Below are 24,180 nucleotides of genomic sequence, written 5' to 3' on the forward strand. Positions count from 1 at the left end.
TACAAGAGGGAATTCTCAACTACAAAGACTGTAAAATGGGAAAATACTCAGATTGTCTAATTCAGACTGCTGTATTATTTTTTTGTATTACTTTTTATATTCATCCAAAAATGTGTTGGAAATAATGAGGACTGTTATATTAACATGTAAATATGGACATAGAGGAGTATTTCTTCTTCCAAAAAAAAGGTTCTATGCTTGTCTGATCATGACATTCAATAGCTTGCTGTACAAAAAAGTGATGCGTTTCATGTGCTTTTGAAGAATTCATAAACAAACATCAATGAGGAAGGTCCTGTTACTTCAGCTAAATCAGTATTAACATACACAATTATATGACTATGTATGATAACATTCTAAGAGAATAACTGTTGAACCCACACATACCATTTGTGTCTGCTTTCTTATTTGCTTTTCTTTTACGTGAGGAAGATACTGAGTTAGGGGCAGGGAAGGGAGGTGGACATGGGGAGGGAGGTGGACACGGGGAGGGAGGTGGACAAAGGAGTGCGTATGAGGGTGAACTCAGTGTCAGACTCTGGGGTAAGCAGAGGTGTCCCTGGTTCAGCTTCATTGTTCGGTGCTAGAGTCTGCCCCATCCTGGTTTCTGGTTCCACTTTTGGGAAGAAAAAAATGTGATGTTGGCATAAGCAGTTGTACACACCAGGGTTTCTTTCAGTATATAACTACCCCAGTGCCCTCCTGGGCCTAAATGGACTCCCCCCAGGCTAAGCATCAGGGATTTTAAATAAAGAAAATAACTTTTTTACATGACTTTTTAACACAACTAATGCGAGGCTGTTCCCACTGCCGAACTGTTCTCTCCCTGTCTGTGACGGACAGGGAGAGAGTTTCATACACACAAACAGACACACTATAAATTACAGTGAGAACGTGTTTGTGTGTGTGCATTTGTGTGTGATGGAGAGTATTAATTACAAAATGTGGTAACGATGTGAATGTAGCAGAGCAATGTGTGTAGTTTATTGTCGATGAGTAAATGCTTCAACTCCAAGACCCAAGTCAAGTCCCCTTGTCTGTGCCTGCTACCTACATTTTATCCAAACGGGAAAGAAGAGAACGACACTGAAGACTTCTCCCTTCTCCTGATTGATTTTGCTGAGAGTTTGATTGACAGATGGTTCATCCAATAACCTACCAGATATATTTAGAAAGGGCATACCCTTTCCCCTATCTGTTTTTAATGACGCCTTCTCAGATGTTTCAGTGAAACAAACTATCTGACAAGTCAGGTTAGACCATGGGACCAGCCGATGCACAATAAGAGTTTGCCTCCCCCTGCCCCCTATACTATGATTTGGTGTTTGACACTTTATTAGAGCACAAAACAGTTTGCTGTACAAGAACATGTCAGTACCAAATGAAAGAGACATAATACCACTATGGAATCAATCAAGATTCATTATTCCACATCAAATTGTGGAAGGACACAGTTAAAGACTGATGGATAACTAGGTCTGCATTTCCATCCTAAGCCATGTTGTTCACATGTTAAAGAAAAAAAGACTTTGCTTTGCTATATGCAGAAATATGTTGCAAAGGCAGTATTTCAAAAGGAGTCTTGAAAATATAGCATGGACTGTGTACATTACCGCTAAGGAGACTTTCATAAATCCTTTTAATTGTAATAAGGGCATTCCTGGCATCTTCTGTGTCCATTTTCCATGGACTGACACACTCGGCTGTAAACCCATCTGGAGCTCTGCTGGCAAGGAGGAGGATGGGATCTAAAAGTTGCCACTTGTGGAGCTGAAACAAAATTGGCACAAAATCACAAGAGAGAAAATTGGATACATAACTGGAAGGTCATAATACATAAAACTATATTTTATGCCTGGTAAAAGGTGTGTAGTTTGAACAGTACAGCAAACTGACCACTTTGAAAGTTTTGTTGTGAGAATTTGGCATAGGACTCATAGCTGCAGCACTCTATATCCACTGCATAGTCACATGCACATCACATGCAACATGGTGGACCATGTTGCATGTGATGTATTGCATTATACAGTTGTGTATGTGTGACTCTTACATCCAAAAATTGGTATCTGCATTTTTTTTTCAGCCACTACTTTGCTCTGTCCCCTCTCTGCTTTAAGAACAACAGGGGCTATCTTTTATGTCTAAACATTACCGTCATCTTACTTCTGGATTAAAATTGTATCTTGTCAATCCTAACAAGAGTTAGAGGTGGCATTCACCATTCCACATGTAATAATCAAGAAAGTGTGTGGTGAGGGGTCTTCCTAACTTATTTATATTTCATGTTGATTTAGTTGAGCGTTAAAAAAACAAAACAACCTTTGCATTAAACCAAAAACAAACTAATAATTTATTTATTTTATTAATAATATTAATTTATTATATTAATTTGGTTAACAATGAAAAATAAAGATTAATAATGGGTATGCAAAGATTTTTTATGCCGTTTTAATTTAGTTGGCAATAAGCAGCCGACCAGAATAAATATGCAGTTATTAGGCTTTGATCTGTACTTCATCTGTACTTCTTCAAAAGCCCCGACAAAAGATATCTAGCAGGCTAAATATCTGGAACTGTGGGGGAATCCAGGAGCCAATGAGAGTACAATGCAGGTTGTGTTTGCGAGGCTCCCTCTAGTTTTTTCTGAACCTCAGCCGAGGACCATATTCCTAGGAGACAGTTTGTCTCCTCCACCGAGCACTACTTTGATTTTGCATCCATATTTTATCCAAAGAGGTTAATGAAACTGTTAATGATCTGTTTCCACAAGCTCTGCGTTTTTAAAAATGGCGCTCAGAACATTTATGTTTCTCTTGTTGGTAATCATTATCCCGCCCCCAGGCCCTGACGGAAGCAAGACTTGATTCCAGACCTGGTACAAGATTAAGCACTCTGTCCAAGCCGGCCCTCAAAATGCCTTGGTCGAATAGAGTACGCAGGCTGAGGGGAGACCAAGAGACGAGGGCACCTGTAGCAATAGGAACTGTATTTGTGGCCCTAAATGGAACCTGTCATTGGTGGGGACCAGTGGAGAAGAAAGGAGAAATTCTGCTCCTGGCCTCAGGGGAAGCTACTGAGTGACTCACCAGTGACTTAGGCAGAGTGAAAACAAGACAAGACAAGACAACTGGGAAGGGTACAGTAAATCGAGAATTCAGGATTGTCTTGCACAATAAAACCAAGATGAGTGTTAAATTGCTGCAAAAGCAAATAATGTAAGAGAAATATAGCAATGTAAATTTAAAGATCAGCTATTAATTACATATTATTTTATGACAACTGTCTGAAAGAAAAAAATAACCTACCAGTAGATTTGTTGCATCATACACTTTGTTGATGCTGCAATTTTTTTGTTTGTTTGTGTTTCCAATTTTGGCCAAATTTCTTCTTTTGATTTTCAATTTTTTTTTTGTAAGGCTGCTTGGCCCTGCACTGCTTACACGTCTTGCTGGCCACATCAATCCTTTCCTTGCATGTGATGCATTGTTTTTGAGTGGCCATCGCCGTCTGGAACTCCTCTTGCTGGACGAGGCGGGCCTCCTGGGTGCGCAGCGCCTCCGATAAGCGACCTGCCTCCCGAGTCCATACTGGCCAAATTATTCTGTCAGGCCCAGGCAGGAAAGAGGACTCAGGTGCGGAGATTCGCGGATCAACACTGAATTTATTTGCTTGACGACAGGAACGTGGCACAGAACAAAAACCACAAACAAAAAAATCTCTCCGCACAGGAGGAACAAAAAGAAAGTCGCCAGCAATAAAGTAAAGTACAAAATAAAGTCACTCCGTCCACGAGGAAAAAACAAAAGGCAAAGTGAACAAAATAATTAATTAAACAAGGACGCTCCAACCAGGAGGGAAAAACAATGGACAAACAAGAATTTAAAAACACTACATTTACTTTAACAAAACAAGAAATACTATCCTGAACGTGAAAAGAAAGGTTGACACACAAAACCGGCAATTCACCATTGAATGGACAGAGAAGTTTTTGTTTCTAACCGTCACTGTGAAGCCTGTGATTTTTGTGTCAAGAGTATAACTTGATATGGTATTTTAAGAAAAATCATGCTAACTTTAACACCACTTTACCACTGAAATGTAAAAAATACTCTGCATTTACATTACATTAATTTTTGTCAGTCTAGTTTTTGATGAATAAACTAATGTTTCATATGTACTTTTAAGATTGGTAAAGTAACTAGTAACTGAAGTAATCAGTTAATGTAGTGGAGTAAAAAGTAGAGTATTTCCACTGATTTGTAGTGGCGTAGAAGTATAAAGGAGCATAAAAAGAAAATACTAGGTAAGTAGGGGGCAGAGCCTCAAACTTGTACTTTAGTACAATAATTGTTGAGTGTAAACCTCTGGTTAACAGGCATGTTCATTTAATAAGGATTGCTACTATTTATATTGATAAATAAATATGTTGAGTATAGACCTTTTCAAAGTTGTAAACATAAACATTCTAAATGTGTCCAAGTTTGATTCCTGTTGCAGTAAATGTGAACGACATCAGCTGACAAAAGGGTCTATACAGTTAACCTATTCAGAGGGAAATTCAGCTTCTCAGAAGAATTGCGTTTATCAAATAATCGATCATCAATTGATAAAATGAAACAACTATTGGTTAATGAATTACTCAATAATTTGCATCCCTAGTTGCCATGGGACAGTTGCCCAGTTTGCCTGGTAGGTAATCCAGCCTTGGCCGTTGGTGCCAAAACCAATCATCTTGTCACTGATGTCAATCCTACTGCTATAGTGTATTTCTGCCGTACAACAGAACATCTCATAAAAATGAATGGTTCACAGAAAAAACAGGAAAGCATGCCAGCACCATACCCCTTTAAAATAGCTAAATCAGACAATGCTAGTATTTAACAGACAAGAGGTTTAAAGTTTGAATGTAAGATGAGGACAAAATAGCGGCCGTGGAGAATCCAGCGAGATCCACCAAGATGCATGATGCCTCTGTCAGTATCTTATAGAGTAACATGAGGGCAGCCATCAGCAGTACTTACTGCAATATAGGTCATGCTAATTGTGGCAACACTGAGCTTTAGGCTGTGTATACACAGCTCTGTGCTGAGGTCATACAGGGTGAGCAGCAGGAGGCTCTGAATGTACGCAGCATCTGGCTACAGTCCCGTCCACCGGCAAAGTGTCAGGAGCAAATCATCTGTTCTTCAGTAGAGATGAAATAGTTGGCGGTGATCAATCACGGTTATCAGTATTATCGTTGAATTATTCAAATGTGGAGATGCTCAAAAAGTACTGAAATCAGTGCCTGAAGGGGGGACCTTCACTGCAGAGTAGGTGAGGAAGGAGTTGTGCAGACTCCGCCCAGGCAAGGCAGCAGGTCCCGACGGTGTCAGCCCAAGGGTCCTCAAAGCATGTGCAACCCAGCTGTGTGGAGTACTGCAGTACATCTACAACCTCAGCCTGAGTCTTGAGAAGGTCCCTGTTCTGTGGAAGACATCCTGCCTGGTACCAGTACCAAAGAAGGTTCGTCCCAGCGCCTCCGAAGACTACAAACCGGTGGCGCTGACGTCGCACCTGATGAAGTCCCTGGAGAGGCTGGTTCTTTCACTTCTTCGGCCCTTGGTCAGCTCATCACTGGACCCTCTACAGTTTGCCTACCAGCCAAGTCTAGGTGTGGAGGACGCTATCATCTTCCTGCTCAACCGTGCCTGCACCCACCTTGACAGAGCGGGAACCACTCTGAGAATCTTGTTCATGGACTTCTCCAGTGCCTTCAATACCATCCGGCCTGCTCTGTGGGACGTAAGCTGACGGCGATGCAGGTGGACCTTCCCCTGGTTTCCTGGATTACGGATTACTTGACGGGTCGACCACAGTATGTCAGACTGCAGGACGGAGTGTCTGACACTGTGGTCAGCAGTACTGGAGCTCCACAGGGAACTGTTCTTTCCCCATTTCTGTTCACCCTGTACACCTCAGACTTTCAGTTCCTCTCTGAGTCCTGCCACCTGCAGAAGTTTGCTGACGATTCTGCAATTGTTGGCTTTGTCAGTGAGGGAAAGGAGGAGGAATACAGGGGTGTTGTGGACTCCTTCGTCGACTGGTGTGCAGCTAATCACCTGATTCTAAACGCCACCAAGACTAAGGAGCTAGTGGTGGATTTCCGCAGGAGTAAATCTGCCCCCACACCCATCTCCATCAACGGTGTGACCGTGGATGTTGTCCAGGATTACAAATACCTTGGAGTATACCTGGACAACAAACTGGACTGGTCCAAGAACACTGAGGCTGTCTACAAGAAGGGCCAGTCGTCTCCATTTCCTGAGGAGGCTCCGGTCATTCAATGTATGTAACACCATGCTGCGGATGTTCTACCAGTCAGTGGTAGCCAGTGCCATCTTCTTTGCTGTTGTGTGCTGGGGCAGCAGACTGAGGGCAGCAGACGCAAAGAGGATCAGTAAGATCATCAGGAAGGCTGGCTCCGTCCTGGGGGTCAAACTGGTCTCTTTGGTGGCGGTGTCTGAGAGGCGGATGCTGTCTAAACTGCACAGCATCCTGGACAACAACTCTCATCCTCTCCACCAGCTGCTGACCTCCAGGAGAAGCACCTTCAGCCACAGACTCATTCTCCCCCAGTGTAATACTGAACACCGGAGGAAGTCTTTTCTTCCGGCGGCCATCAAACTTTATAATTCATCTCCCCCTGGTCAGGTAAGGAACAGTGGAGACACTGTATCCTGAAAATGTCACTTTGTCACTTTATATCATCACTGCACCACTTTATTCAGTTGTACTGTCACTCAGGGCCTACTCACACTGTCCTTCTGGCCGGGGCCAAAACCGGTTTTTCATCTAAAGCCTAGTACCTTTAAGCAGTGTGAGTGCACCCGCTCCGCGCACAACTGCGGCCAGCGGGCCGTCCACGGCCTGCTTGAAAGAGGTGGGCTTTAGCGGAGTCGTTTGCACATGTACGAGCACGAGCGTGCGCACGTGTGCGAGCACGAGCCCTGCGGCAGTAGCGTTATGTCCGCCTGTTCGGACATGTAAATAGAAGGACGGACCATGCGCGGACATATAACAACAACAACAACAAAGGTTCATGTTGGTGTGATGCGGAGGTGGAGTGTTTACTGCAGAATTGGTCGGATGAAAATATTCAAAAACAGTCGACAAGACGCACAAAAACTCCGAGGTCTGTGGAAAGATTTGTAAACAAAGCCACACACACGCGATCAATGCGTGTGACGTGTTACGGCGTGATGGTGTTTGGACAGCAAGAAGCATTGGCCGGCCCTGGCAGTGTGAGTACAAACGGGGCTGGGGCGCGGGGGGGAGAGGGAGGGGGGACAAGTACCCTAAAGCCCGGGTCGCGGTCTGGAAGGACAGTGTGAGTACGCTCTTACTTAAGTGAGAAATGCTGCTATACTTTACACTGTCACTTTATACCACCACTACATCACTTTATTTATTATTAATGGTACTGTAACTATCTGCTGCTACATTTACTGTGCTTAGGACATGCTGCTACATTTCACTGTGTTTTACTGTAACTTACTGTAACTTACTTCAGTACGAAATGCTGCTACACTCCACTGTGCCATACTGGCACTTAGTTATGTAGGAAATGCTGCTACATTTTTAACATTTTTAACACTTATAATTTATCACTCCTTCTCACTTATTAGTTTGTACTTATTTCATTTCAATCTGCTGCTAAACTGCACAGTGCGTATTGTTGTCTATTGTATATACCTACGCTTAACCACGATGTCTGTTGCACTTTGTCACACTTAGTTCATTGCTTGATTTATCTGATGTTAGCTTTATTTTGATTTGATTTATGTTTTTATGCTCATTGTTACTCTGATCCTTTTCCACCTTTGTATTGAAATAATTTCCCTCTGGATAAATAAAGCTTCTTGAATCTTGAATCTTGAACTGGGGTGTGAATGGCACAATGCACTTTAATTTGTATTAACATTAAATCAATAACATACCCAATACCTTGGCAACATAAAAAAGACCCCAGTGGGTTAAAAGGCTGAGGAAATGCTGATTTTTCTTCTTGCCTGTTAAAGGGAAGGTTTTCAACATTACTGTGCTCAAAGGGGGAATTGTTGGGTCTCTGTAAATCCTATATAAGTCATAGAGTGTGGTCTTTACCTACTTCGTAAAGTGTCCTGAGATAACTTTTGTTGTGATTTAGCACTGTAAATAGAATTTAATTGAAAATATTTTTTTCTATACAGAATTTATTTTTTCACACTGTGACTACTAAGTACATTTTAAGCAAAGTATTAGTAATGATCCACAATGAATTTACGTACAATATATCTCATCTCATCTCATCTCATCTTCATCCGCTTATCCGGGGTCGGGTACAATATATTTTATAAAAAAAACAAAAACAAATAGAAGTGATGTGACATTTGCCTGCATATATCCCTGCATTGCAAAGAATTTACAGAAGTAGTAAAACCTGCAGGCTAAACCGTGGTGTAGTGGTTAGCACTGTCGCCTCACAGCAGGAAGGTTCAAGGTTCGCCTGGGCCTTTCTGTGTGGAGTTTGCATGTTCTCCCCGTGTCTGCGTGGGTGTCCTCCGAGTACTCCGGTTTCCTCCAAGTCCAAAGACATGCACCTGTTTAATTAATTACTCTAAAAATGTGAGGTGTGAATGGTCTGTCTCTGTTCGTCTCTGTGTGCCCTGCGATAGACTGGCGTACTGTCCAGGGTTTACCCCGTCTCACGCCCGATGTCAGCTGGGATCGGCTCCAGCCCCCCCGGGATAAGCGGTTGAAGATGAATGAATGAGTAAAACCTGCCTGTAGCAGGATACTTGTAGTAAATTAATACAAACTTCAGCAGATTCTGAACAACATAAAAAGCTGGCCCTGTTGACAAAGAAACAATAGAGAACCTACGTGTGCCATATTTGCATATGTGTGGCTCTCATTCGGAAAACATGAGCTAGAAAAAGTGACAGTCAATGGAGGTATTGAAAATGAATATCGGCATTGAAACAAGTTTAAGCACTAAAAAAAAAGTTCAATTAAATTAAAACAAACATTAAAACATAATCTTACGATCATGATATGTTCTTTTATATTGATATTTCTTAGCAATAATTTTTTTCAATCTTAATCTTTAATTTTTTTCTTGAGGTCTGTCTTTTTTCATTGTCACCGGTTTTCAGTTTCAACTTTCTGTCACTCTTTTGGAGTGGAGAGGAGGGGCTTGAGGGGAGGGACAAGGAGGGGGCCTTTAAGGATAATTTGCATACTTTAAGCACCGTGATCTGTGATCACGACAGTGTGGCCATCCTCTCAGATGCCTGATATGACCACATATCTGCAATGGCTTCCACAATTTTACCAGATCTCAAGTAAGTCTGTATTTCTGCCAATGTTTTTGTCATATATAGACCCTACAGTTATATGCTTTTTTTCAAATTTGCACTGCATCAGGGGGCTGTTGCAGGAAGGTAGAATTAAAAAAAAAAAGCCAAACTTGATCTAGTCTGTACTGATCATTCTGGTTAAATTAGTTGCACATACACCAAACCAGGATGAGACGCTACGGCTTTGTCAAGCGAGGTATAAGTAATTCTGACGAGTGCAGGTTCACGGGTTTCAAAGGGAGACCGCAAGGTCGAGCACAGATTTACTGATACAGACACGGAAAAGGCATATGCAGCACCCTTCTCTGCCTCAACAGCAAAATCTAATGGAAATGTATTAGGAAGTGAAGCATGTCATAAGTATATAAGGAAATTCAGCTGCTTTTATTAAACAATGAAAAAAGGGGTGATGGGCAATATCAGACGGATTGAATAAGCAAATGTTCAAAAATATATACCTGTCATTTGTGTCACATTCATTTTCACAAATGAACAGGTGAACACAATGCAAATGTGAGCAGTGGAACTGAACTCCTTCAAAGGAACAACACGCAGCCATTGGTTCAGATATGTGGACGACACGTAGGTTAAAATCAAATCCAAACACTGACACTGTCTGTCTGTCTACAGCAGGTACACAGAGTTATATTATTAACTGTCACTGATATATACACATATGAAGGGTCTCTGTCTCTCTCTGAGCTAATTTTATTTACAGCGCATTGTATCTTAATCTATAACAATATATGGCATTAATTTGTTGATAATATTTTGTATTAAGAATCTGAATCAGTTAAATAACTAAAGTTACCAAAAGAATGTAGTGGAGTAAAAAGTACAATATTTCTTCTGTAATGTAGTGGAGTAGAGGTATAAAGTAGCATCAAATGTTATTAATCAAGTACCTCTAAATTGTACTTCAATTCAATTTTATGTATAGTGTCAAATCATAACAAAAGTTTTCTCAGGACACTTTACAGAGTAGGTAAAGACCACACTCTGTGACTTATTTATGATTTACATAGACCCAACAATTCCTCTGTAGAGTGTGCGCGCGTATAGAACGACCCCAAAAGTAGGCCTGTGAATGTTCTCATTTGTCCAGGTCATCGTTATCCTCAAAGCAATTTCAGTCAAAAGCAACTGGACTGGCTATTTGTCTAGGAAGGCGTTTCACCTCTCATCCAAGAGGCTTCATTCAATGAAATTCAATTCAATTTCATTTATAGTGTCGAATCATAACAAAAGTTATCTCAGGACACTTTACAGAGTAGGTAAAGACCACACTCAATGACTTATTTATGATTTACATAGACCCAACAATTCCTCTGTAGAGTACGGTGGCAACCAAAACCTTCCCTATACGGGCTGATTTTTATTAAAACAGTGAGGAGTTTATGTACACTCTGGCTAAAACCAATCGAATCTAATAGAGAGATAAACGCAGTACTAAGGCTATTATTAACAACGTCCACATGAATATTAAAATCTCCTACAATGATTACTTTATCAGATTTAAGGACTAAATTTGACAGAAACTCTGAGAATTCAGACAGAAATTCAGAGTACGGACCAGGAGCACGGTACACTATAACAAATATAATTGGCTGCACAGTTTTCCAGGTTGAATGTGAAAGACTAAGAACAAGACTTTCAAATGAATTATACTTTAGATTAGGTTTAATTAACAGGTCTGAGTCATAAATAGCTGCAACGCCTCCTCCTCGACCACTGCCTCGAGGAATATGAGTATTAATATGACTGGGAGGAGTGGATTCATTTAGGCTAACATATTCTTCATGACACAGCCAGGTTTCAGTCAGACAGAGTAAATCAATATGGTTATCTGATATCAGATCGTTTACTAATACAGCTTTAGATGACCTGATGAGATCTGATGTTTAAAAGTCCACATTTTATTTTCTGATTTTGTTGCATAGTCGCAGATTTTGCGTTGATTTGTATCAAGTTTTTCTGTATAGCTCCTCTTCTGTTCATTTTTGATCTGATTAATTTAAATGATCGTGGGGCAGACAGTGTTTGTATACTATACTGAGTTGGAAAATGCTCCACAGGGAGCGCAGAGAGGTGTGTAAGACTGCCACTCTGCTTCCTGGGCACCTGCGACTCTGCTTCCTGATCCCAACACTGGGTTGTCATGGTTTTAGACCGCTAACAACTGCGTCCAGGTTCTTAGATACGAGAGCAGCACCCTCCAAAGTAGAATGAATACCCTCTCTCTTAATAAGACCAGGTTTTCCCCAGAAAGACTGCCAATTATCTACGAAGCCCACATTATTTACCGGACAGCGACGGAATGATGACATGCGGCTATACATGTCAGTGCAAGTCAAGTTGGGCAGGGGACCAGAGAAAATTACGGAGTCCGACATGGTGTGTGCTTATGCAAAAACTAACTCCACATTAATTTTAGTGACCTTCAATTGAAGTAATCGGGTGTCATTACCGCCGACGTGAATAACATTCTTACCATATTTACGTTTATCCTTAGCCAGCCATTTCAAATAGGATTCAATGTCGCCCGCTCTGGCCCCTGTTTGAAACATGAACGGGTGGATGGCCATTGGCTTCAATTAAGAACTATGCTTCCTCTCAGTCACCCAGGAGGACCCTGGCTGCTCAGGAATTGCCGCGGGAGGGCTAGCAGGGGCTAACGCTACACTATGTGGCTTCGCACCGGCTAAAGTTATAGGGGGCCGGCTAGCTGCCGTAGCGTAAGACTGAGCTTCCATGGTGGAGCTTCCGGATCCTGATATAAATAGCGCTGGTTGGTGCGCTTCAATGGGTCAGCTGACCGCGAACTATACTAAGATTATTATTTATGATGAATGTATGGGGAATTGAGGTGTTCTGTGTAAACAATGGCACAGCCATATGGAGGGTTGTTAGTGCAACATTGTGACGTGAAAGTTAAGGGGAGGTTTTTTGTTTGGGTATTCTGTTTCTGTTTATGTGTTGAAACCCCTGTGCTGGGATAATTGGTTTGCCCGGGGGAGGGGCCAAAGGGTATTTAAAGGAAGCTTGAGCGGGGCATTTCGGCTGAGAGGCATGTGGGTCCTAATTGCTGCTGTGAAATCCCGATGCAAATATTTTTCTCTCTGTCCTTTTGTAAATATTTTTTCTCTCAGTCCTGTTGTAAATATTCCTGTTACTTTTCTTTGCCACCTGTGGATATTTTTCATTGGTTTTGGGTGACAGCCCCGCAACTGGGTCAGGCAGTGGCAGAGCTGAGGCTGGACGCACCTATCCAAGCACCACCCAGGGCCCCATCACTATCTGAGTCGCTGATGAGCCTTAGAATGGACTTGCCTACACCTGCTGCACCGTGCCGCAGTTCACCCTTAAGGCCACCAAGGTAAGGTCCAACCAGGAGGGTAAAACAATGGAAAAACGAGAATTCAAAAACACTACACTTTCTTTGACAAAACAAGAAATACTATCACCTGAACGTGGAAACAATAAACTCGAGGGCATAAACAAGACTGTGGGAAAAACGCTGGATACATTCGACCAGTGGTGGACCCTCAAGGCCAGCAAGGCCTTCTCTGCTGGCCTAAACATAATCAGGAATATATTTTTTTAATATATATTCTTTCCACAAATATGTATTAAATTGTTCCCCATAGTCTATACACTTCATTTCATAGCTTTCCTAAGTTGGTTGCTCTGCTTCCAGCCCCAGGTCTGGGGGGGCTGGCGTTTATGTTAGAGTTTTTATCCAATCATTATTCAGCTATCATGTGTTGCCAGGGTCCCAAATCTGCCCTTACGCATTCAGAAGCAAGAGTGCAGGCGCATGGTAGCTTAAAGTCAATGATAACGGACCTGTGGAATTAACCAATCAGCGTCAAGTTGGGTTCACTGGCGCCTGCTAGCAGGCCTACAGCGTCATCGCGTGCACGTCTTTTGATTGGATATGCGCTAGAGAGGTAGAGCTATGCAGAGCTATGCAAAGCAGTCCTGAGCACAAATGTCAATGTGATAAACGGGAAATAAGGACATTTCTAATTTGTGTAGCGCGACAAGTTGTTTTACTTTATTTAACTCACCTTAGCTGAAGGAGGCGAAGATAACGATTTGATCGCAGATTTATTTTACAACGCCATTCTCTAGAAAACTTTTCAAGATAAGCTAGACACTGTAAAGAGAGGCCGTCCGACCCCGACGCTAGCAAGCCTGACTCAGCATTATTCAAACACACTTGATCTGAGTGAGTACAAAGCATTTTATGTTTTATTAGATTTGTATGCCTTGCCCATTTTATTTAGTAATGTTAAATATGTATTAACAACCTCAATTGGCAAATATTCTGTAAATTGTTTATTTTTTAATGAGCAGTGTCTGTGTGTGCGTCAAACATGTTTCTATGACACTGCGGGTTTGTGTGTGATGATGCGCTGTTTGGAGAACACACTTGTTAAAGCCCATCGCTGTAGTGTTGGTGGACTTCATACAACTTTGTATTATAACTTAAAAGCCTTCTATTGTTTTCTGAAATTATGCCTTTGTGTGATATATAATGGCGCGTGAGCCCGTGGTGGAATACACTGAGCAAATGAAAGCCACAGTACAGCTTATAGTTGAGTTATTTTTGTATTTGAGTTGGGGACTTTTGCAGCTTTCTTTATTTTGCAGAGTTAATATTATTGTTCAAAAAATATATTAACGAATGTTTCTGTGACGCTGCTTCGGCTGCGACTTGATTGGTTGGACAGTGCGCTCTGCGCTGTTTTGTGAACAAACTTGTTAAAGCTCATACTGTTGGTTGAGTGAATAAAACTCAGTAGAGTAATATAACTCTGTTGTACTTGACTATATGTTAAGGTGATGCAACGCCCAGTTGTGCTGTGTTTTGGTCTCAATGCATAATGAGTAGAGCCATGGCATCATAATTATGGTTTTAAGAGGTGGATTAAGTCTGGTAGGGCATCGCTGCAGGCGCAGGTCTGAAATGCACGGCCCGCCACGCCATTAAACACATGGTATGAGATAATCTGGCATGGAACAGGGGGGAAGACACGGACTTTACACACATGAGGGAAGTGGAACCACAGGTGGAAACAATCGGGAATCAGGGAATGACGTCAGACTGGTAACACAAAAGGAAGGGCAATTGACCTGGAACGAGAGGAGAGTTATCTTTCAAAATAAAGCAGGAAATTTACAAGACAAAAACCCAAAGACAGGACAGACCTCACCATGGCGTGACAGCTTGAAAAAGCTGAAAAAGATGTTTTTAAGCTTGTTAAGGCTGGAAATGACATTTCATATGTGAATCGGCCAAATAACATAAAAATGTGATCCCAAACACATATTCTTCATATGTAGGCTACCTTACACATATAATACTGTGAGATTTGTATTTTAAAGCTTCCAAACAGAACTTAGTCTATTCCATGCAAACATGGTTTTAGGTGTTTCATAGCTTAAAGGCTAAAATAGTGTGTGTGTGTGTGTGTGTGTGTGTGTGTGTGTGTGTGTGTGTGTGTGTGTGTGTGTGTGTGTGTGTGTGTGTGTGTGTGTGTGTGTGTGTGTGTGTGTGTGTGTGTGTGTGTGTCGAGAGCAGGTCCAGCAGACTGGGTGAGGGTAGACTCCTTCTGGAGGAGTAGGACCTTCTGGCTGGGGTGGTACTCTCTGAGCCTGGCCTGTCGGTCATACCATGCCTTCTGGGTCTGCTGGGCCTCGCAAAGGTTGACTTCGGCCTCGTCCCGGTACTTTGCCAACCGGTCCCTCATCTCCAACACGAACTGGACCACACCACGATCACTGACGCCAGTTCTGGGAGCCTCCCAGACCTTCAGCAGCAGGTCCAAAGGCCCCTGTACGTCCCAGCCATACAGAAGCTCAAACGGGGAGAATCCCTTGGACGCTTGGGGAACCTCCCGGTAGGCAAACAGCAAGTAGGGCAACCACTGGTCCCAGTGTCGGCCACAAACTTCTGCAGCATCTTCTTCAGGGTTTGATTGAAGCACTCAACCAGACCGTCCGTCTGAGGGTGGTATGGGGTGATCGCGGAAATCCCCAACTGTCGGTGGAAGAGCTGCAGGAGACTGGAGGTGAAGTTGGTCCCCTGGTTGGTAATGATCTCGTACGGAACACCAACCCTGGAAAACAGCTGGACAAGACAACGCAACACAGCAGGAGCAGTGACAGTGCGCAAGGGAAAAGCCTTCGGAAACCGTGTGGCATAATCACAGAGTACCAGAATGTACTGGTGCCCTCCACTGCTCTTGACCAATGGGCCAACAATGTCCATGGCTATACGCCTAAATGGAGTGGAGATCACAGGGAGGGGTTGGAGGTAGGCGCGGTCTGACTGGCGGACATAGCAAGTCCTCTGACTGGTGGGACAGGTTTTGCAGAAGGTCTGCACATCAACATAGATGGAAGGCCAATGGAATCTGGAGGATATGAGCAAGTAGGTTTTGTTGCGGCCAAGATGACCTGCCCAAGGCAAGGTGTGTGCCAGGTGCATTATCATCGACCGACATGACACAGGAACCACAAGGCGTTTGACACCGTCTGCCGCTACATACAAAACATCACTGTCAACAATAAAACATTCTGTCTCCCCTTTTGCCATATCCAGCCCCCTACCCACTGTGGCGAACAAGGGCTTCAGAGTCCCGCCCCTTTCCTGACCGCCGCTGGCGACGAGACTTCCTGGGCCCCTTTGTGCCCCCTCAAACATACTGCTGTCCAGGGTTGTGGATCAGGCCCCTTTGCTACCGGGTCAGGCGCCACCCCTGCTCTTGCCTGGGCGCGAGTGATCACATGACCGGACAAACCCTTCCCCAGGTCACTGTTTTTGGGACCGGCCTCCAGCAACAAGTCCAGTAGCACAGGTAAGTCCCAACCCAGGAAAGCAGCAACAGTTAACCTTTCCACCACCCCCACAGTTAGTAAGGTTGCTCGTCCACCACCACCGTCACCTCTGCTGTGGGGTAGGAATGGCTGTCCCCATGCACACACAAAATGTCTTCCTGTCTGCTATAGTCCACAATGCCCATTGGCACCAACTCCCTTCGGACCAGTGTCAGGTAGCACCCCGAGTCAACCAGTGCAGTCACAGATTCACCGTTAATGGTAATGTCTTTAAAACGCTGCTGCACTCTCCCAGCACTTGCAACCCTCAGAGTGTAACATGCCCCGTTAAGTTTCGCTTTTCTGATAGGGCACAAAGAAGCCTTGTGCCCTGCCTGCTGGCAGGAAAAAAGAATAGAAGAGAATAGAATAGAATTACTTTAATGATGCCAGACTGGGAAATTATTTTGTAACAGCAGTAGTGGGTCAGCAAATAAAAACTTTGTACATAACATAAATCGAATCCAATATATACATAGTGTATATATACAGTGCATAGTGTGCTATAAACAATAAGCAATAATAATATATACAACAAAATATGCAAAATATACTATAACAATAATATATACAAAACAGTAGAGAGAGCAGAGTTCTCTGTCAGGCAGAGGTGAGAGAGTTATTATATACAGTTGTAGGAGATTAAGCCTACTTTTATTATGGCTAGAATATATATTAGTCGATGAATTAATTATGAATTAACACGACTCGTTAAAATTCAGGATTTATTTTACCTAGAAGTAAGGGCACCACACCAAAATAAGACAGGATGTTTATTAAACTTTGGTGAAGGTTTAATACCTGTTAGTAATTTAAAGTAATTGATGGTTTAAATTTTATCAGTCTCGTTTTGAACGTGTCAATTCGTTCCACAGCCTTTATCAGTGACCAACACTTTCTGCACAGAACAGAAGACTCTCACAACTACGTAAGGTTATAAACATTTATTTGACTACCTAACAAGGAGAATACAGGATAGTGCAACACTGAATAGACAATATTCATATATGTGGATATAAAAAATCTTGAGACTAGAGTGATTCAAACCTACGGGCTTGTTTATAATATCACTGGCGGGAAAAAAAACTTGCTCTAATTAGCCGGCCAACAGAACTCGGGTCAGAATTTAACTGTCACCAACGTTTAACCAAGAGTTGCATTAAAAGGCCAACCTTACTTTGCCGTTCATATTACAGTCGCCCTGGCGTCTTACAGTACCGTTGCAGGTTCCATGGGTCCGCGTCCCGGGGGTTGGCGGACCTCGGCTCGGTTTGTAGACTGGGTCAGCTGCGCGTTTGGATCGGCGGGTCTCGTCTGGTCCCGTCGGGCTCTTCAGGTGGCTTGCCTCTGGAGGTGGTTTGCGGGTTAACAAAAGGGTTCTGATCGGTTCTGTGGGGCTGGAGTCGCGAGTTCGGTGCAATTTCCCGGCCGGACAAAAAGGCAAAGACAGCATCAGGGGTTTAACTATAATTATAAAAGATTAAAAAAAACTTGTCGTAGAAAACTTAAAAATGTCACGTGATAAAAATAGATTAACAAACGAAAATACTTTAGTAAGAAAAATATAAAGTACGTCTCTTGCTAACTTTGGGTTAACAAAGTAACAAACAGCAGGAGGGGTGGTCAGAGGTGCAAAAAGGTAGAGATGCAGGAGAGGAGGTGCAGAGAGCGAGGGGTGTGAAGAGAGAGAGGTCAAGAGAGTTGCAGAGTGAGTTAGAGCAGAGACAGCAGTCTCTTCCTTTTCTACTCAGAAAAGGAGGAGACTCGGTTTAACCCATCCCTTTGGCTCTGAGCGAATCAACTGCTTTTTACGCCGGAATTCTAAAATTAAACTATCTTTGGTTGATTTTCCATTATTAAGCTTTCTGATATCTAATTTAACCAAAATCTTTAGGCAGACAGTTTTAACAGATACAGATTCTTATTGATGGGCCTATTATTAAAACACAACATATTTCAGGAATTAGACAAAGACTTTGCACTTCTGAAACCACATAAACATAATCACAACAAGATACAAATAATGCATATACTGTCTTCGAACAGCCAGTTGCGATGAAACATCGAACTTTAACTGTTTTCCAAACTTCTACACAAAGTTCTGTTGTGTAGATTTTATTACTGAAAGTCCCTCTGTCTCCCAATAGAGACTGTCCTCCCGTTCAAATTGCGGTCATATTTGACGTTGATTTAGGTTAAAAGGGGCCCTTCTTTTGGAGTTCTGGTTTTTTTATTACCCTAGGAGGGTTTGAGGTTGTAAACCACACCTTATCTCCTAACGAAACAAGTATGCAAATGTCTTATCTACTGTTGTCTTCCTGTGACGCTGAGCAGACAACCAGACACAAAAACTCCTTAAACAGCACTTCCTCATGAGGTCCTACACAGTGATGGATTGTGGCAGGAAAGATTTCCTAAATCTGTTGCTACGACAGCGAAGCTGAAGCAGCCTTTTGGAGAAGATGCTCCGCTGTCTGACCAGTGTGAGTTGGAGAGGGTGGAGAGGATTATCCATGATGGATAACAGTTTTTTCCGTGTCCTCCTCTCCACCACAGCCTCCAGAGTGTCCTGTTTGCAGCCAATCACGGAGCCAGCCTTCCTGATCAGTTTGTTGAGTCTGTTTTTGTCGCTGGCTCCAATGCTGATTCCCCAACAAACCACAGCAAAGAAAAGTACACTGGCCACCACAGACTGATAAAAGATCTCCAACATCTTGCTGCACACGTTGAAGGATCTCAGCTTCCTCAGGAAGTATAGTCTGCTCATCCCCTTCTTGTAAACAGCTTCAGTGTTAGATCTCCAGTCCAGTCTGTGGTTGATGGTAACACCCAGGTACTTGTAATCCTCCACTGCCTCCACATCCTTTCCCAGAATGCACAGAGGTTGGAAAGTCATCTTCCTCTTCTTCCTGAAATCTATCACCATCTCTCTGGTCTTGCTGATGTTCAGCCGCAGGTGATTCTGTCCAGTCCACTTCACAAAGTTGTCTACCAGTGCCCTGTACTCCTCCTCCTGTCCCTCACTTATACACCCAACAACAGCCGAGTCGTCAGAAAACTTTTGCAGGTGACACGACTCAGTGTTGTACTGAAAGTCAGTGGTGTATAAGGTGAACAGGAAAGGAGACAGTACAGTCCCCTATGGAGCTCCTGTATCACAAACCACCACATCAGACAGAGCACCGCCCATACGAACAAACTGCGGCCTGCCTGTCAGGTAGTCAGTAATCCAGGAGATCATTGTGTCATCTACTCCCATCACCCGCAGCTTCTCCCCCAGTAGCAGTGGCTGAATGGTGTCAAAAGCACTAGAGAAATCAAAGAATGTGATTCTCACAGTACCTCCTCCACCATCCAGGTGCAAATGGGCTCTTTGCAGCAGGTAGATGACAGCGTCATCAACTCCCAAGTGGGGCTGGTAAGCAAATTGCAGAGGGTCTAGCAGGGCTCTCACCTGCGGCCTCAGGTTGACCAAAACTAGTCTCTCCAACACCTTCATGACGTAAGATGTGAGGGCCACTTGTCGATAGTCATTGAGGTCTGATGGTGTCGACTTCTTTGGAACAGGAATTAGGCAGGAAGTCTTCCAAAGCACTGGTATTCTCTCCTGACCAAGGCTCAGGTTGTAGAGGTGTTTTAGGACAGGAGACAGTTGGCTGGCACATGTCTTCAGGATCCTGGGGCTGATACCGTCAGGGCCTGCAGCCTTATGCTGGTGGAGTCTCTCCAGCTGTCTCCTAACCTGGCCTGCAGTCACAGTCATGCAGGGGAGGACGAGGAGGTGAAGGTGGAGGAGGAGGAGGAGGCAGAGGAGGAGGAGAGGTGCTGCACAGGAGAGCTCACAGCAGGGGATTGAGGGGGGAGGGGAGGAAGCATTTGGGGCAGTGAGGGTGTGTGGGGGTTTGGAGGTGTCATGGAGACAACAGAAGGCTGTGAGCTGAACCTGTTGAAGAATCTGTTCAGCTCGTTTGCCCTCTCCAGGCTGCCTGATAACTGTCTGCCGCTCACCTTACACCCAGTGATCTGCTTCATTCCAGTCCACACATCCCTCACATTGTTCTGCTGGAGTTTGGCCTCCAGCTTCCTCCTGTAGGCATCTTTACAGGTCCTCAGCATATCCCTGAGTTCATGCTGCACTCTCCTCAGTTCTTCCCTGTCTCCAGACCTGAACGCCCTCTTCTTCTTGTTAAGAATGGATTTCAGGTCATTGGTGATCCACGGCTTATTATTAGGGAAGCAGCTCACAGTCCGGGTTGGCATGGTGGTGTATTCAGAGAACCTGATGTATTCTGTGATGCAGTCGGTCATGCTGTCCAGATCCTCTCCATGTGGCTCAACAAGTGCATCCCAGTCTGTCGACTCAAAGCAGTCCTGTAGTGCGTCAGCGACCTCCTGAGTTCACCTCCTCACACTCCTAGTGTGGACAGGCTGCCGCTGAACAAGGGGAGGCAGCGGGAATACAGCGAGTCCAGTATCATGTGTTTCACGGAAACGTGGCTACACGACCAGATACCGGACTCAAACGCCACCATCCCCGGCTTCCATACGTTCCGAGCCGACAGAGACACCACCGCGAGCGGCAAGAAGAAAGGAGGAGGACTCGCCATGCTCGTCAACAACAGGTGGTGTCACCCCAGGCACATCTCCGTGAAAGACCGGTTTTGCAGCCCGGACATCGAGCTCGTTGCCATTGGACTGCATCCTTATAATCTGCCACGGGAGTTTACCAGCGCCATCGCCATTACGGTTTACATTCCGCCGTCTGGAAATGCCGACGCAGCGTTTGACGTCATCAGCTCTGCGACCGCGGCATTACAGATGAAACACCCCAGAGCATTCGTCATCATCACAGGTGACTTCAACCACGTCTCTCTCTCATCCACTCTCTCAACGTTTCACCAGTTTGTCAAATGCACAACAAGGGACAATAAAACCATAGATCTGCTGTATGCAAACGTTAAAGAGGCATACAGCTCCACTGCCCTCCCTCCCCTGGGAAGGTCAGACCACAACCTCGTCCTGCTCTCCCCATCATACACGCCTGTGGTTCAGCGGCAACCAGTGACAGTAAGAACTGTGAGGAAATGGTCTCCTGAGGCCATGGAGTCACTGCAGGGTGCTCTAGAAGCCACTGACTGGGATGCACTGTACAAACCACACGGTGAGGACATTGATGGCATTACTGATTGCGTCTCTGATTACATTGGGTTCTGCATTGACAACACCATCCCCAGTAAAGAGGTCTGCTGCTACCCAACTAACAAACAATGGGTTACCAGCGACCTGAAGGCCCTACTTAACGAGAAAAAGAGGGCCTTCAGGTCAGGGGACCGTGCTGAGCTCAAGCGTGTTCAGAGAGAACTTAAACACAGCATCAAGGAGAGTAAGGAAAACTACAGGAGAAAACTGGAATCCAAACTGGAGAACAATAACACCAGGGATGTATGGAGGGGGATGAGTGAGATCACCGGCTTCCAGAGGAGAGGAGGAGGAGGAACAGCAGAGGGAAATGAACAACGTGCGAACGAGTTTAACCTGTTTTTCAACAGGTTTGACCCCAGCTCCCCCAGCAGCCCCCCCTGCTGCTCCTCCGAGCAACTACCTCTTCTCACAACCCCCCCACAGCTCTACACCAGCCCCACAACCCACCCCAACCCCCGCAACAGACACCAGGTTCCACCACCTCCTGCCCCCCTTCCCCACCCCCCACCTCCCTGCTGGCCCCCACCACAGTCCGTCTCACACCCCGTCCCCCATGACCCTCGCACATCCCCCACTGCTACCTACAAACTTCTGCAGCAGTCACCACTCTGCACTACCACCCAGGTGGGTACAGGGACCTGGTCGGCAATTTTGTCAAGTGGTGTGAGGAGAACCACCTGCAACTGAACGTGGCAAAGACGAAAGAGATGGTGGTGGACTTAAGGAGGAACAAGCCCCCGCCCTCTCCAGTCTGCATTGGTGGGACGGACATAAACATTGTGGACTCCTAAAAGTACCTGGGTGTGGTGCTGGACAACAAACTGGAGTGGACCACAAACACACAGGCAGTCTACAAGAAGGGCCTGAGCCGGCTTTACTTCCTGAGGAGGCTCAGGTTCTTCAACGACTGCAACCGGATGCTTCAGATGTTTTATCAGTCTGTTGTTGCGAGCACCATCTTCTTTGCTGTGGTGTCCTGGGGTGCGGGCATCAAAGCAAAAGACGCGAACACACTGAATAAACTCATAAAGAAGGCAGGGTCTGTTGTTGGCTCTAAGCTTGTCACCCTGGAGGAGGTTGTGGAGCACAGGATGCTAGCAAAACTGCTGGTGATCATGGACAATGTCTCCCATCCCCTCCATAAAACCCTGGACAAGCTTCAGAGCAGCTTCAGCAGCAGACTCATTCAACCCCGCTGCCTTAAGGAACGGCACAGGAAATCATTCCTACCTGCTGCCGTCAGACTTTACAACGCTGCACAACAACGCTGAGCAACGCTCAGGGAATAAACTCACACTACTCAAAGTGATCACTGACATGCACCTTATCTCACTTGCACATTAAAATACACATAGCACATTTTAATATAGTGTTTTATCTGCGATACTGTACTTCTATTTTATTGTTGTTCATATTTTGTATTTTATATTTTATCTTATTTTTAGTACTTCTGATTGCTCTGTACCGCTGCTACGATTACCTAATTTCCCCTCGGGGATAAATCTATCTATCTATCTATCATTTGCATACAACAGATCCAGCGTGTTACAGTCTCTGGTGGTGCAGTCAACATACTGGTGAAATGTTGGGAAGGTTTTATCCAGTGAGACGTGATTAAAATCCCCAGTGATGACAATCAATGTGTTAGGATGCAGCGTCTGTATCTGGGCAACAGCGGAGTGGATGACATCACAGGCCAGCGCTGCATCAGCTGAAGGAGGAACGTACACACCGATAATGATGGCAGACGTGAATTCCCGGGGCAAATAATAAAGCCTCATCCCCACAGTCAACAGTTCAATGTCCCGGGTACAGAGACGTTTCTTCACGTGAACGTGTCCGGGATTACACCACCTCTCACTCATGTACAGTGCAATCCCTCCTCCTTTTTTCTTTCCGCTGCTTGTCACGTCCCTGTCCGCCCGAACAGTGCTGAAACCGGGAATCGCCACGCTGTGGTCCGGGATGTGTGAGTGAAGCCATGTCTCCGTGAAACACAACACACTGCACTCACGATATTCCCTCTGCGCCTTTATTAGCGCGGCGAGCTCGTCTGTCTTGTTCCCCAGAGACCTCACGTTTCCCATGACGATCGCCGGTACAGCCGGTCTGTGTCTCCTCTTCACCCTCCGTTTCACTCCAGCTCTGCAGCCACGGTGTCTCCTCCGCAGCTCCTTCAGGACCTCAGGTCTGGCTCCAGGCAGCAGTACAGGTTTACACAGCGCAATAAGCTGGTCGCTTGTGTAAACAATGCGCTCAGTGATGCGCTCCTGACCCTCCGTTGCTAGGGTTAGCAAAACCATCACAAAAACAACACAAAAAGTGCCGTGAAAGTTCAAAAAAAGAAAGGTGTTCGTCCTCTCCCAGTCTCCGGAGAAGAGTCGCCAAAAGTTCAGCAAAAACCAAAACACAAACACAACAAAAACTTTTTAAAAACTTAAAAACCCACGGGAGCTGCTGTTACAGGCTGCCACCTAGTACGGCGGCATAGCAACTACATATGAGCTCCTTACCGGGGCTGCGCTGGCGAGGTGTGGGCTGGCAGATGCTGGCTGGCTCTGGTTGCTGGTCTGGGCTGTGGCAGAACGTGACGACTGGGACCACCCTGGTAGGCAGTCGGGCCTCCCCTCCGGGCGTTAAGGTACTGCAGCGCTAGCTTGCCTGCAGCCAGCCCATCCGTCGGCTCGTGCTCCTTCACCCAGGTGCGGATGTC

The sequence above is a fragment of the Echiichthys vipera genome (assembly GCF_963691815.1).
Source record: "Echiichthys vipera genome assembly, chromosome: 10".
NCBI classification, from domain to species: domain Eukaryota; kingdom Metazoa; phylum Chordata; class Actinopteri; order Perciformes; family Trachinidae; genus Echiichthys; species Echiichthys vipera.